This window comes from Hemicordylus capensis, chromosome 12 (assembly GCF_027244095.1).
Source record: "Hemicordylus capensis ecotype Gifberg chromosome 12, rHemCap1.1.pri, whole genome shotgun sequence".
Lineage (NCBI taxonomy): Eukaryota > Metazoa > Chordata > Lepidosauria > Squamata > Cordylidae > Hemicordylus > Hemicordylus capensis.
In genome coordinates, this window is record NC_069668.1 from 390916 (window position 1) to 406222 (window position 15307).

The 15307-nt window shown below is 53.0% G+C and overlaps 1 protein-coding gene across 5 annotated transcripts in view; it reads right to left on the reverse strand.

The window, feature by feature from the left end:
• Positions 1–14464, reverse strand: part of SRRM3 (serine/arginine repetitive matrix 3) — a 98779-nt gene extending 84315 nt beyond the window's left edge. For 4 of the 5 annotated variants that reach the window (XM_053274982.1, XM_053274979.1, XM_053274981.1 and 1 more), the window contains exon 1: positions 14215–14464. The gene's annotated coding sequence lies outside the window, so the exon portion shown is untranslated. Of the gene's footprint in view, positions 1–8628; positions 8759–14214 lie in introns of those variants that run through there. The other variant, XM_053274980.1, reaches the window with a different exon arrangement.
• Between the last annotated feature and the right edge of the window lie 843 nt (positions 14465–15307).

Consider the following 15307-nt stretch of genomic DNA (forward strand, 5'->3'; position numbering starts at 1 on the left):
ACCCCTGTGCAATCAGTAAGGCAAAGTAAAGGTAAAGTGCGCCGTTGAGTCAGTGTTGACTCCTGGCAACCACAGAGCCCTATGGTTGTCTTCAGTACAATACAGGAGGGGTTGACCATTGCCGCCTCCTGCGCAGTCTGAGATGATGCCTTTCAACATCTTCCTGTATCGCTGCTGCCTAATATAGTTGTTTCCCATAGTCTGGGAAACAGACCAGCGAGGATTCGAACCAGCAACCTCTGGCTTGCTAATCAATTTTCCCGCTGTGCCATTAGGTGGTTAGAAGAGACAAAATTACCCACTCCCACAGCAAATGCTCTTAGTGTGCTTTGGGGCAGGAGGTGAGATTAAAAGGACAATAGATCAGTTGGCCTTGAGCGCTTGCTGAAAACCCCATCCACTCTAGCCACCTCAAATCTCCCGTGCTTCAGCCTAAAAGGGTGCCTGCCCCTAAAGCCTTTCTTTTCTGTAGGTTTATGAAGAATGCATGGACTGTGAAAGGCCCCCCCCTTTTTTTTTCCTGGCAAGGTTAGCAGCCTTTCAGAAGGAGCCTGTCAAATCTTAATTTATTCACTCTAATTTAAGGTTGATCATTTTAATGTAGAAGGCCTCTCACTCTAATTAGGCTATTGGTGCTGTGCAAAGCACGCAATGTTTTAAAAAATGCTTAATACGCTTAATTTAAAAATAAATGTAGATCTTCCAAGTTTAGTGTGATCCATTCACTGGTATGTTTCAATGGTTGTCTCTCTCTCTTGGTTGTCTCTTTCTCTGTGGGGAATTTACAATACCATGTTAAAGTAACATATAAAGGTAATGCCCAGTCCATGCTTTGATCTGGAACAAGCAGCATCTCTGAGAAACTCCCATGAGGCAGAGTGGGTACCACTCAAAATCACAGGGACATCGGAAGCTGCCATATACCGAGTCAGACCCTGGGTCCATCCAGCTCAGTATTGTCTACACAGACTGACAGCAGCTTCTCCAAGGTTGCAGGCAGGCGTCTCTCTCAGCCCTATTTTAGAGATGCTGCCAGGGAGGAAACTTGGGACCACCTGCATGCAAGCAGGCAGGTGTTCTTCCACTGAGCTACAGCCCCATCCCTTGAGGGGAATATCTTACAGTGATCCCATTCAAATGCCAACCAGGGCAGACCCTGCTTAGCAAAGGGGACAAGTCATGGTGGCTACCACAAGACCAGCTCTCCTCCCATAGACCAAATCGTTTTTGGCCTATGGTAAGCAGAAATGGTAGAAACGCTCCTACAAAATCATTTCAAAATGATTTCTAACCACCTGCCACATTGGTTGTCTAACCCTGGTGCGGACCATTGCGGAGCGTCCAATTCTCTGAAAATTCGTCGGCCAGGACAGCAGAGCTCTCTGTCTCGGATACCACACCGATGTGCCGCTTTATCTCATCTGCAAAGCACAGCTTTGTGCAAATGCCATCTCGCTTACGGGGAAGTGATTAATCATTCATGCTGCCCTTTTAATAGGCAAGCGAATTCTCCATGTCAAGCTCCTTTGTTCTCCCAAGAATCTGGTGGGGCCGATGGCTTTTCTGCCCATTTTAGGGTTAGGGGACTGTGGGAGGAAAGAGGATCTCATGGTTGTCCCCTGTGCTAAGCAGGGTCCGCCCTGGTTGGCATTTGAATGGGAGATGGCATGTGTGAGCACTGCAGGATATTCCCCTTCGGGGAGGAGGCCATTCTGGGAAGAGCATTTAGGTTCCAATTCCTTCCCTGGCGGCATCTCCAAGAAAGGGCTGAGAGAGATTCCTGCCTGCAGTCTCGGAGAAGCCGCTGCAGTCTGTGTAGACAATACTGAGCTAGATGGACCAGTGGTCTGACTCAGTATATGGCAGCTTCCTCTGTTCCTATGACTGATGCCCACGTTGTGATTGTATTTGTCTATGTTTAGAAGTGGAATGTGCAAAAAAGAAAGAAAGAAAAGAAGAGGAGGCGTTTGTCTCTGCAAATGTGTGATCTGAAGTGCCGAATTATTTGGGAGCCCATATCCTTAAACATGTCAACGATAAAAACGGGGCCCGTGGATGTGTAGAGGGTGTGTGCCTGAGAAATCTGGGAGGCATTGCAACATAGGAAACTGCCTGTCAGGCTCTCGGGACAGCCACCCGCCTTCTGCAGCCAAAGCAGCTTGAGGTGGCCTCAGAGTTTTCAGCCGGAGGAGCTTTAAGGCTCACAGGCAGGGCTGGTTCCTTTCCTGCCCTAGTGCGGCTACCCCCAAGGCTCCTTTCACACCAAGCCCTCCTCCTGGACTGGAGGGTTACAGTTAGGAGCTGGAGAAGGTCAGTTTCTCTCCCACTGCTGAATGCAAGAGAGGAACCACCACTCTGAAAGGTGCCTCTTTGCTCTTGTGTGCGGGGAAAAACTCAAAACTGAACAAGATTCAAAAATAAGGACGAAGCAAGGACAGCCGCTGACCGGAGACGGATTCCAGAAAGCCAGTTCTGGTTCTCACCAGCTGCCACTGGGCAGAGGTAAGTTTGTGTGCTGCTTCTGAGCATGTGTGGGGCGTATCCTTCTCTGGGTCGGGTCAGCCCAGCCTGGCCCAGCCCTCCTCCTCCTCCACCTCCAGCCCGCGTTGTGTGCCTGACCTTTCCCTCTAGCTTGGAAGTGTCTTTCTGCTCCGCTGAGGATTTAACGCTGACCTACGTGTGTGTCTAAATCTGGAAAAGGCCCTTGGTTCCCAATGTGCACAGATAAGCAGCTCGTGGGGGATTTGGTGGCCGGCTCCCTCCTCCCTGCTTGGCATGAGCTGGCCTTCTACAGCAAGCTGCTGCTGCCGGGGATGATGGGCAAAGCAATGGAGGTAGCTGGATGCCAAGGAAGCACTGCGCTGGTCAGCAGAGGAACTTTTTTGGAAACTGCTTGATAATGAGTCAGACCCTTGGTCCATCTCACTCAGTGTTGTCTGCATTGACTGGCAGCAGCTCTCCAAGGTTAGAGGCAGGAGTCTCTTTCAGTCCTACCTGGAGATGCTGCCAGGGAGTGAAACTGGGAAACAGAGTAGGCAATCTGGGCCCTCCAGCTGTCGTTGAACTACAACTCCCATCGTCCCCCAGACACCATAAATGCTGCCACCACCCCTGACCTAGGACCTTCTGCATGCAAGCACTGAGATGCTCTGAGCATCTCAAAGTGTTGCTCACCATCACATCATCCTCAAAATGGTGGTCTGTATTTCATAGGTTACAGAGGAAGCTGCCTCCTCCTGAGTCAGATCCTTGCTCCACTGAGCTTAGTATTGTCAGTTCTGACTGGCAGCAGCTCTCCAAGGTTTCCAACAGGCGCCTCTCCCAGGCCTGCCTGGAGATGCTGCCAGGGAGTGAACCTGGGACTCCTGAATGCAGAGAAGGTGCTCTTCCACTGAGCTAAAGCCCCATCCCTAAATATATTGAATCAGACTTTTTGCCATATAGGAAGCTGCCTCCTACTGAGTCAGACCCTTGGTCCTTCTAACTCAACATTATCTGCACTGAATGGCAGCGGCTTCTCCAAGGTTCTAGGCAGGCGTCTCTCCCAGCCCTGCCTGGAGATACTGCCAGGGACTGAACCTGAGACCTTCTGCTTGCAAGCGATGTTTCTACAGTTCTTCCCCGCTTGGGAGTGTGCTCTGGGCAGGGCAAGGTAAGAAGTGAAGGCAAGCAATCCTCTCCTCTCTAGGATTTCAAGGCAGAGCGCTGAGGGTGCAGGTTAAGAGAGAGATGGGGGGGAGCGCGGCTATTTAGCATCCTTGCAGGATGACGGCAACACAGAAAGGAGGCCTAACAAGGGTTTGCTCCCTTTTGCTCTTCCCACCCATCACCCTCCCCCCCCCACACCCAAGCTCTGGCTAATGGGTTTGTTCAGGGATGGAGGGAGAGGAGGAGGAGGATCCCTGGTTTCCATTAGATTGATTGGCGCCCATCACTGGTTGCTAAGCAACCTGGTTCACCTAGTTATCTCCAAATGGGCTTAGGAGAGGGGGGCCAGGGGGGAGGCCAGCCAGGGCAGTTGATCTGGGAGTGAGACAGACCCGTGGATGGGTCTTAGAGAGGATGCACTGCCCGGTCCAGCGGCCATTGTGAAGCAACCAGACCCCTTCCTGCCTCTTCTCCTGCAAGGAGCAAAAATATATTTGGGCAAGGGTGGGGCGGATACATAAGCTGGGGCGTGTGTGTGCGCGCGCGCTGGGGGAAGGAGTTAAATTTGGAACGAAGGAAACGCTGCTGCAGGAGCAGAGAGAGACTGGATTCCCAGGGGCCTCGGTCCTCTATGGTCTGGTGAGCCAGGCCCCTCCCAATTCTGGCCATGGGCACCCAAGGCTCCTAGTGGGTTTTGGCAATGTCTACCCGCCCCATAGAGATGGGGAAGAGGCAGCAGCCCCTTTCTTTATCCCTGCCGCCCTTTCTTTATCCCCACCCCCCAAATGAGTAGGGGGAATTGTAGTCACTTCTGCACAGAGGAAAGGGTTAGGGGCAGGGTAATGATGGACAAGTTTTTTTAGTCATGGAGTTATATTTGCAGGATATTCCTGTCAATTTGCATTTTCAGAAGGACAGCCCTGCTGGTTCAGGCCCAAGGTATCTAGTCCAGCATCCTGTTTCACACAATGGCCCACCAGATGCTGCTGGAAGCCTACAGGCAGGAGTTGAGGGCATGCCCTCTCTCCTGATGTGACTCCCCTGCAACTGGTATTTAGAGGGATCTTGCCTATGAGGCTAGAGGTGGCCTATAGCCCTCCGACTAGTAGCCATTGGTAGACTTCTCCTCCATGAATTGATCGAAACCCCTCTTAAAGCCATCCAGGCTGTTGGTTGCCACCACATCTTGAGGCAGAGAATTCCTTAGGTTAATTATGCATTGCATGAAAAAGTACTTCCTTTTGTCGGCCCTACATTTCTTGGCAACCAGCTCCATGGAATGACCCCTGGTTCTAGTGTTATGCGAGAGGAACATTTTCTCTCTATCAACTTTCTCCAGAGGCTTTCATTCCTCTTGACAACATCAGTAACACTTCAAGCTTGTCTTTGAGGTCATTCACACATTCAGAAATTGTGTTCTACCCGGGTTTGGGAGCTGAGTGTGCTCCCCATTTTTGGTTGTGTGGAAGCCAGGTTGGAGGAAAACCTGGGTTGCTTTCCCTCCTACCTTGCTTCCATACAACCACTTCTACACAGGCTTTCTCCCCACCTTGCTTCCACACAAACAAGAATTGGGAGCACACCCAGCTCCCAAACCCGGGTACAGCACAGTTTTTGATGGGGTGAATGACCTTGTTGTGTTTTTAAAACTTCCCAAAGCTTTAAAAATGCCACTGCAAATGTGGCTGCTGCAGAGCTGGAGGCCAGGACAAAGAAAGCCTTGTAGTCCAAAACCATCCAGGGAGGAACCCAGCACTGCTCCCATCTTCCAGGACTGGGTCTGAGACTGTCGCCGAAGGGAAGAGCATCGGCTTTGCATGCAGAAGGTCCCACGTTCAACCCCTGGCATCTCCAGAGAGGGCTGGAAAAGATCTACCTGCAACCCTGGAGAACTGCTTCCCAGATCTTGGGCCGAGGGAAGGGGATGGCTCTCCTGGCTTCTGAGCCTCCTGGATGCACCCTGCAACTGACTCTGAGCAGAAGTTGCATGGGAGGAGAAGATGGGTCTCTCCGCTCTGATCCAGCCAGCGATTCTAAGACCCTTCAGGCCATGTCTGATGATGTGCGGCCTGGTTTCCATGGAAGGAGGCCGCCGTGGTGCTTGCAGCGTTCCCCTCCGGGACGCATAGAAGTGGAGTGCCAGCTTCTGTTTACAAGCACCTGCCTTGCAAGCAGCAGAGGGCTTGCTCTGGGGAACGCCCCCCAGGCCTTTGCTCTCCTCAGGAGATCTCAAACACATCTCTTCACGGCATGTATCGAGCGTGAACTGCCTAGGGGTCCGAATCCCGATGACCCCATTTTTACCCCCCCACACAAAACCCTCCTCAAAATTATACCTTCTGGGGAGCAGGCTGGTGTAATCTCTCTGTCCTCACTGAGGAATCAGAGCCCACTGCACCCGGAGGTTCCATTTTGGAGCCACTGTGACATTGCCTGTCCCCAAATCTGGGAATTAGAGGTATTAAAATGAGTTTAAAGTCTATGTAACTGAACCTTTGCATGTCCGTCCCTGGCTAATCCTTCTCTCTGTCTCCGCCACTTAAAGCTGAGCTTAACTCTTCAGGGAGGGCCGGATGTTGTGGGACTGCAACTCCCATCATTCCCAGCCACTGTGGCTGGGGATGATGGAAGTTGTAGTCCAATGAAATCCATTGACTCAAGCTTGAGAACTCCTGCTATAGGATATTCAGAACTGCTCAAAAGAACTACCCCAAGTATTATTTAAATCTCCCCCCAAGCATATTTCCAATGTAGAAAATAATGCACTCAGCTAATTTCAGTGGCAGGATTGTGTATGCAAAATTTGGTATCTGTCAGTTATTGGGAAGTGTGACTCTACTTCCCACAAGCCAGCAAGCAAACAAACTCTTCAAAACATGTAATAGATTATGAACATACATTTTTAGATAATATAAGTAGACTCAGGCTTGTCAATAAAGCTAAGAAAAGGAATCCAACGTTCTAAAAAAAGAAAGAATATTTTTTAATAACTCATATTCAACGGGCATGCTCTGATTTCCTGCCTTGAGCATTGGGGCTGGACTGAATGACCTCAAGGGATCCCCTCCAGTTCAGGGATTCTACTAATCCCTAAACCCATCTGTCTTCTGAACACACACGCCCCCTATGTACACTAAGCTGGCCAAAAGGCTCTAGACTTCACAAGACCGCCAGGCAAACGGCTGCAATAAGCCAGGGAGAAAATGCTGACACAGCAACCAGGGCTAAGAAAACGTTACGGCCTTCTGTGCCTGGAGAGGCGAGGCTTTCTGTCAACAAGCCCCTCAATCCCCAGGGGCAACCCTTCTCCTGGAAAATCGACAATTCTGGAGGTAATGTTGGCAGTGCTTAAGTGGGAGGACCCGGCTGGGGACGGAATATCAGCACAACATTTCCTTTCAAGCCAAAAACGCAACGCAACGCAACACACACAGACAGACACACACACACCCCCCACACACGTATTTCTGCAGTGTCCTCAAAGTATGGTCAGCAGAGGTGGAGGCATGGCTTAAGTTCTAAAAAAACAAAAAAGAGAGAGAGGTCCCAGGAGGACCCAGGGACCCCTTTATGATTACAACGACAAATATTTATATACCGCTTTCAACAACAGTTTCCAAAGCAGTTTGCACAGATGTAAATAAACACCTGAAATGGCTCCCTGTCCCCAAAGGGCTCACAACCTTCAAACAAACATAAGACAGACACCAGCAGTAGTGCAGAGGACAGGGATGGACAGGGCCAGTTGCTCTCCTCCTGCTCAAGAAAGAGAATCACCACTTTAAAAGGGTGCCTCTTTTGTTCAGTTAGCGGGGGCTAACAGCCGTCTGTCCTGCGGCAGGGGGGGCTTTACCTCAAGGACAGATGTAGAAGCATAGAAGAGTAAAGTCTGAACTTCACACAACAGCAGTAGATGCAGGTTACACAGGAAATTGCTTTTTACCAAGTCAAATAATTCACCTGTGTAGCTCAGGAGTGTCAACACAGACTGGCAGCTTCTCTTCCAAGTTCCAGGCAGGAGTCTCTCCCAGCTTGACCTGGAGATGCCGCCAGGGCATGAACCTGAGCAATTCTGCATTCCAGATGCTCTTCCCCTGAGCTGCAGCCCCATCCCCTAAAGGGAAAAGCTTACAGCACCCACACATAGTCTCCCATCCAAATGCAAACCAAGGGAGGCCCTGCTTAGCAAAGGGGGCAATTCATGCTCACCACCGCCTCCTTGGGTTCCTGGAGGACAGTACCTGCTTTGTATGCAGAAGGCCTCAGTTCCTGGCAGCATCTCCCAGAAAGGCTGGGAGAGACCCCAGCCTGCAACCTCTTGGAGTAGCTGCTGCCAGTCAGGGTAGACAATCCTGAGCTAGATGGACCTAGGGTCAGACTCGGTAGGCGGCAGCTTCCGATGTCTCATCTCCTGTCCTTCTCTCTCTTTCTCCTGGATTGCATCTTTCATTGATTACTATTATATAACCGTGGCAGCTGTGCCTGTCCTGATATAATTACATAAGTTTGCCACCTGGCCAGGGAATGAGGACAGCCGGACAGGTAACTCTCTGCCACACTCGCACCCCCATTTCCAAAACAGCCGCCTGCCTTGCCTAGCCTCTCTCCCCACACCATCATGATTCTCTTTTGGGGGCCATCTCTGTGGTGGTGCACAACTCAGGCAGGCAGCAGGAAGACACTCCAGCCAGCCATCTCTGCAGGACTCAGGCAGAGGAGAAGATGCTGCCTAAGGCAGGGTTCTCCAGTGCGGGTCCTTGGGTGTTGTTGGGTTACAACTCTAACCCTAACCACCACCACCCCCCTGCCACAGTGGCTGGGGGATGATGGGAGTTGTAGTCCAACACCTGCAGGAAGGCAGAGGCTGGGAAGCCCTGGGCTTGAGCGCCTTGTCCCCGTCCCCTTCCCTCAGGGGCCAGCCTTTCTTTTTAGACTACGGACCCTTCTGGGGCAGGGCCCGCCAACTCACGGAAAACGCACCTTTCCAAATGGCGGCTCTCTCCCATTCTGTCCCCGTCCAGGGGCTTCCCCGGTGTTTTCTTCAAGACGGGGAGCCTCTTTGGGGCAGGGAGCCATCTTCTCCGGGCTCCTGCTATGCAAACCGCTGCGGGAACCTTTCTGAGGAAAAACCGGCCGGCCAGGTGCACCATGAATAATTAATGAGGCCCCCCCCACCTCAGGCAAAGGCCGGCCTGGTTAAGGGGCCCCTGTGAACTGGGCCAGGAATGGGCATCTTTTCAAAATGGCGGCTCTCTCCTATTGAGCAGGGGGGGAGCCACTGGCCCTATCCAGCCCCAGCATAGCATCTCTCCCAGTGGCTGTGGCTGGTGTCTCCCTGGTTTCCTCTTTCGAGATGGGGAGCCTCTTTGGGGCAGAGACTCCTCTTCTCCGGGCTCCTGCTACGCAAACCGCTGCGGGAACCTTTCTGAGGAAAAACCGGCCGGCCAGGTGCGCCATGAATAATTAATGAGGCCCCCCCCACCTCAGGCAAAGGCCGGCCTGGTTAAGGGGCCCCTGTGAGCTGGGCCAGGAATGGGCATCTTTTCAAAATGGCGGCTCTCTCCTATTGAGCAGGGGGGGAGCCACTGGCCCTATCCAGCCCCAGCATAGCATCTCTCCCAGTGGCTGTGGCTGGTGTCTCCCTGGTTTCCTCTTTCGAGATGGGGAGCCTCTTTGGGGCAGAGACTCCTCTTCTCCGGGCTCCTGCTACGCAAACCGCTGCGGGAACCTTTCTGAGGAAAAACCGGCCGGCCAGGTGCGCCATGAATAATTAATGAGGCCCCCCCCCCACCTCAGGCAAAGGCCGGCCTGGTTAAGGGGCCCCTGTGAGCTGGGCCAGGAATGGGCATCTTTTCAAAATGGCGGCTCTCTCCTATTGAGCAGGGGGGGAGCCACTGGCCCTATCCAGCCCCAGCATAGCATCTCTCCCAGTGGCTGTGGCTGGTGTCTCCCTGGTTTCCTCTTTCGAGATGGGGAGCCTCTTTGGGGCAGAGACTCCTCTTCTCCGGGCTCCTGCTACGCAAACCGCTGCGGGAACCTTTCTGAGGAAAAACCGGCCGGCCAGGTGCGCCATGAATAATTAATGAGGCCCCCCCCCCACCTCAGGCAAAGGCCGGCCTGGTTAAGGGGCCCCTGTGAGCTGGGCCAGGAATGGGCATCTTTTCAAAATGGCGGCTCTCTCCTATTGAGCAGGGGGGGAGCCACTGGCCCTATCCAGCCCCAGCATAGCATCTCTCCCAGTGGCTGTGGCTGGTGTCTCCCTGGTTTCCTCTTTCGAGATGGGGAGCCTCTTTGGGGCAGAGACTCCTCTTCTCCGGGCTCCTGCTACGCAAACCGCTGCGGGAACCTTTCTGAGGAAAAACCGGCCGGCCAGGTGCGCCATGAATAATTAATGAGGCCCCCCCCCCACCTCAGGCAAAGGCCGGCCTGGTTAAGGGGCCCCTGTGAGCTGGGCCAGGAATGGGCATCTTTTCAAAATGGCGGCTCTCTCCTATTGAGCAGGGGGGGAGCCACTGGCCCTATCCAGCCCCAGCATAGCATCTCTCCCAGTGGCTGTGGCTGGTGTCTCCCTGGTTTCCTCTTTCGAGATGGGGAGCCTCTTTGGGGCAGAGACTCCTCTTCTCCGGGCTCCTGCTACGCAAACCGCTGCGGGAACCTTTCTGAGGAAAAACCGGCCGGCCAGGTGCGCCATGAATAATTAATGAGGCCCCCCCCCCACCTCAGGCAAAGGCCGGCCTGGTTAAGGGGCCCCTGTGAGCTGGGCCAGGAATGGGCATCTTTTCAAAATGGCGGCTCTCTCCTATTGAGCAGGGGGGGAGCCACTGGCCCTATCCAGCCCCAGCATAGCATCTCTCCCAGTGGCTGTGGCTGGTGTCTCCCTGGTTTCCTCTTTCGAGATGGGGAGCCTCTTTGGGGCAGAGACTCCTCTTCTCCGGGCTCCTGCTACGCAAACCGCTGCGGGAACCTTTCTGAGGAAAAACCGGCCGGCCAGGTGCGCCATGAATAATTAATGAGGCCCCCCCCCCACCTCAGGCAAAGGCCGGCCTGGTTAAGGGGCCCCTGTGAACTGGGCCAGGAATGGGCATCTTTTCAAAATGGCGGCTCTCTCCTATTGAGCAGGGGGGGAGCCACTGGCCCTATCCAGCCCCAGCATAGCATCTCTCCCAGTGGCTGTGGCTGGTGTCTCCCTGGTTTCCTCTTTCGAGATGGGGAGCCTCTTTGGGGCAGAGACTCCTCTTCTCCGGGCTCCTGCTACGCAAACCGCTGCGGGAACCTTTCTGAGGAAAAACCGGCCGGCCAGGTGCGCCAGGTATCATTAATAAGGCCCCTCCCTCAGGCAAAGGCCAGCTTCCTTAAGGGGCCCCCTGTGAGCTGGGCCAGGAATGGGCACCCCTTCAAAATGGCCGCTCTCTCCCCCTAGCAAGTGGGGGAGAACCACAGTCCCTATTCAGTCCAGCATCATGTCCCTCCAAGGGGCTGATCCTGGGGTCTCCTTGGTTCCTTTTTAGACTCTGTGGGCCCCTTTGGGACGGGATACCTGGGTGCCAAAAAAACCCTTTCCACACACACACGTATTAAACTGGCTCTGCTGAAGTTCTGCCTGCCTGCCTGTCTTTTGTTCTCCCCCTCAGTAAAGAGAGATTTCGGTTAAAATTTCGGTTGAAAGCCTGGGAAAACAGGAACATCTGGGGGTTGGCCTGTGTCTTTTGGGCCATGTTGTTCTGGCTGGGTTTTCCATAAAACCAAATCTATTGGAATTTTGCCCTATTATTAATTTTAAAGGATGTGGATGAATATTTATATGCCACTTTCCAAACCAAGAGCCCAAAGTGGTTTACATTGATATACGTAAACAAATAAGATGGCTCCCTGTCCCCAGAGGGCTCACAATCTAAAAAGAAACCTAAGACAGACACCAGCAGCAGCCACTGGAGGGATGCTGTGCTGGGGACGGAGAGTGCAAGTTGCTCTCCTCCTGCTAAATAAACTCCCCAGATTTTCTTAAAGTGGAAAGGGGAAGATTTGAACTCAACAGAAATACCTGAGGAAGGAAGGAAGGAAGGAAGGAAGGAAGGAAGGAAGGAAGGGGAGGGAGGGAGGGAGGGAGGGAGGGAGAAAGAAAAAGAGAGAGAGGGAAAGAGAAAGTGAAAAAGAAAGGAAGAGGAAGGAAGTAAGGAAGTAAGGAAGGGAGGGGGGCAGGGAGGGGGAGAGAAAGAGAGAAAAAAGAGAGAGAAAGGGATGGGGGAAGAAGAGAGAGGGGGCAGGGAGGGAGGGAGGGAAGGAAGGAAGGAAGGAAGGAAGGAAGAAAGAGGGGAGTGCCCCTTTGGATTAGCACAGAGAGGGCCCTGATGCCATGCCTCCCATGGCCCGCCAGCCGCCATCCAGATATCCGGGGAGAAGTTCGCCAGCAGGGCATCCATCGGGCTCCTGTGCCTAATCCCAGCCATCTGGCGTCAGGAGGAGATCATTATCTCTGGAGGCAACTCTCCTTTTGGCTATCCCAGCCAATCCCACCCAAAGGACCTCCCCACACATATCCTCCTCATCTAGGTAACCCCCCCTCATCCTGCCACATGTGGCCCTGGGTACATGTAGAAAAGTAGGCAATTAGTGGATTAAAGGACTCCCACTCTTGGGTCTCCAGACTACAACTCCCACCATCCCTTCATCCAACATGGCAGGGGGTGATGGGAGTTGTTGTACAAGGCCACCTGGAGAGCTAAGGCTGGGGACCCCTGGATTAGATAAAGAATGATAGTCTTTATCAACACTGGCAGGAGGGGCCTGGAAGAGTCGGGAAGTAGGGTAGCAGTTACGGGTGTGCGTTGTGGGCCGGTATATTTTGGATTCAACCCTTGCCTCTCCAGTGGCTTTATGGCGACTGCTTGCCAGGCTGTCCCACTGCAGTAGCAGAACAACAGGGCTGGCCTACATTATAGGGTTGTTGTGCAATTCTGCCGATGAAGCACTTTGGACATTTTAAACACTTTGGACATTGGAAGCCTTGCTAGAGAAAAGAATCAGAGCAGACAATAATGGGAAAGACAAAACAATCAGGGAGGGAAGGAAGGAAGGAAGGAAGGACTCTCTGAAATTGCAACTCAGATTTTCCTGGGAATATTTCCAACAACTCCACAGTGAATTATTCCAAGACTGAGAACACCCTCATAAAACGGAACAAATTCCCACCTTTAAAAAAACTGCACAGACCTGATCCAGTTCCCTGATTGTTAATTTGGAGCAACTGAGAGACACACACACACCAACAAGACCTTCCATCACCTTCCCCAAGAAAGGTATGGTTTGCTTTTGCTCAGAAAATGTCCACCTCTTTTTGCTAGTGGGGCTCACAAATAAACTTAGAGGGCTAGCTCTTGGGGGTGGAGTGGGGTGGGGGGGTGGGGGACGGGACATGAAGCTGCGGGGTCAAAATGCTAGAGGGAGTTGCTAACATCCATCTCCATTGCTTCCAGAAACTGTGCCCCACCCTACAAAGGGACATGCTGCATGTCCTTCAATGGCAGAGCCTCTGCTGGGCATGCAGAAGGTTCCCGGTTCAATCCCTGGTGGCATCTCTGGGTAGGGCTGGGAAAGACCCCAGCCTGGAACCTTGGAGAAGCCGCTGCCAGTCTGGGTAGACAATCCTGAGCTGGGTGGACCACTGGCCTGACTCAGTAGAAGGCAGCTTCCTACGAGCAGTTTAGGGGCGGAGAGCCAGTTTTGTGGTAGCCACATGAATTCTCCCCCCTAAGCAGCATTTGCCTGGGTTTGCATTTAGATGGGTGAGCACTGCCTGCTGTAAGATATTCTCCTTAGGGGATGGGGTCATGGGTGGGTGTTGAAGCCTCTGCTTGGCATTCAGAAGGTCCCAGCTTCAAGCCCTGGCAGCATCTCCTGGTAGGGCTGGGAAAGACTCCTGCCTGAAACCCTGGGGAGCTGCTGCCGGTCAGTGTGCAGACAACGCTGCGCTAGGTGGGCCGAGCGCCTGACTCAGTCGGCGGCGGCTTCCTATGTCCCTTTGTTCTTCTCTCCCCTTCCCTCTACGTCCTCTGAAGGAGAATTGTCAGATGACAGGAGTTGAGGGCTGGGGAGCTCTCGGTCTGCTCTTCCCCTCTGTTCACTTTTGATCCCTCTGCCAGAGAACTGGGGAGGGGGGGGCAGAGAAGGGATCTGGGTCTGTCACATCAAGTGCAGAAGCCTCAACCCAGTTCTGGCCTTGGGGTTGCGCACACATGCATACACACACAGACACGCATCTTCCTAGCCCTTTCTCTTGTCTGCCCACTTCTCCCCAGAGACTTAGCCGCCTCCCCCCCCCCTCCCCCTGCTCTATTGCAAAGAGAATACCCAGCCCAGGAAAACACACACACACAACAGATGGGAACACGGCCAAAATACCTCCTGCTGGGGACGGCCCCCGCCGAGCGTCGAGGAGGAGGCTGTGCAATCTGTCATGTTGCCACCCCCATGCATGCACGCACACACACACACAGCACACACTTCTACCCCCACCCCCAGTCAAGCCAATCCCACCCCTCCACCCCACCCCCACCCAGCCAACCATACCTTGCCAGAGAAGAGAATGCGTTCTTCAGCCGTGCGTCTCTGCCTGTCACTGCAGTTGGGCTTGGCCTCCGGGCTGCGGCTGCCAGCCGCCCTTCCCCTCCTGGATGTCGCTGGAGCGCACTCCGCTGCGCTCCCTGGCCAGCTCCCTAGCTGCTCGCTGCTCCGGCCCCGAGCCCCCCGCCGGCCCTGCTTCTCCACGCTCTTGTTGAATCCCCCTCTGCAGCAGAGCCTGGTCTGCAACCTCCTGAAGTGCTGGACAGCTCAGTAACCATAGAGCCAGCCCTGAGCTCGGTGCCAGATGGTCCACCTGGTCACCGCATTCCCCCTCCTAGAGAGCCCCCTGCAGGAGGAGAGGGGGAAGTGCAAGCAAGGAGGATAGATGGATAGATAGATAGATGATTGCTGACAGATAAGGAAAGCAAAGAGAGAAAGAGAAGGAAGGAAGGAATCCCTTGTGCACATGGATGATGGGATTCGTAGTGCATCAGCCTCTGGGTACATTTCTGCAGAGGTCCTGTATTAATGCGAAAATTAACCAACCATCCAGTATGTCACCCTAAAAGGAACAAGAATTCAATCCAGGACATCCCAGAGAGCATGGACTTTATTTATCAATGTTCAGAAAACCTCAAGGGTTAAACAAATAAAAACAACACCAGCTGTGTATGTGAACTCTCCTGGAGAATGGAGGGGGGAGTTGTGCACTGAATCTCTTGAGCTCCTGATCATTGCATGCGCCCATGCACTCACACAGAGTCACACAATAGACTCACAACGTTCACGTATACATACATATACATACATACATATATATAACTCCCTACATAAATCAGGAAGGGAAAGCTCTTTAGTAGCCTTGAAGGCTGAGGGTAGAAAGGCCAGGCTGTTTTCTTAGGCAGTTTAAGGACGGTTACTAACTGGAAGAAGCATCTTTCAACCTGGAAGAACAGGAGCTGCAGGAGTAACCACCTGTAAAACCTTCAAATGCTCTAGAGAAGGAACATAGGAAGCTGCCATATACTGAGTCAGACCCTTGGGCCATCTAGCTCAGTATTGCCTACCCAGACTGGCAGCGGCTTCTCCAAGGTTGCAG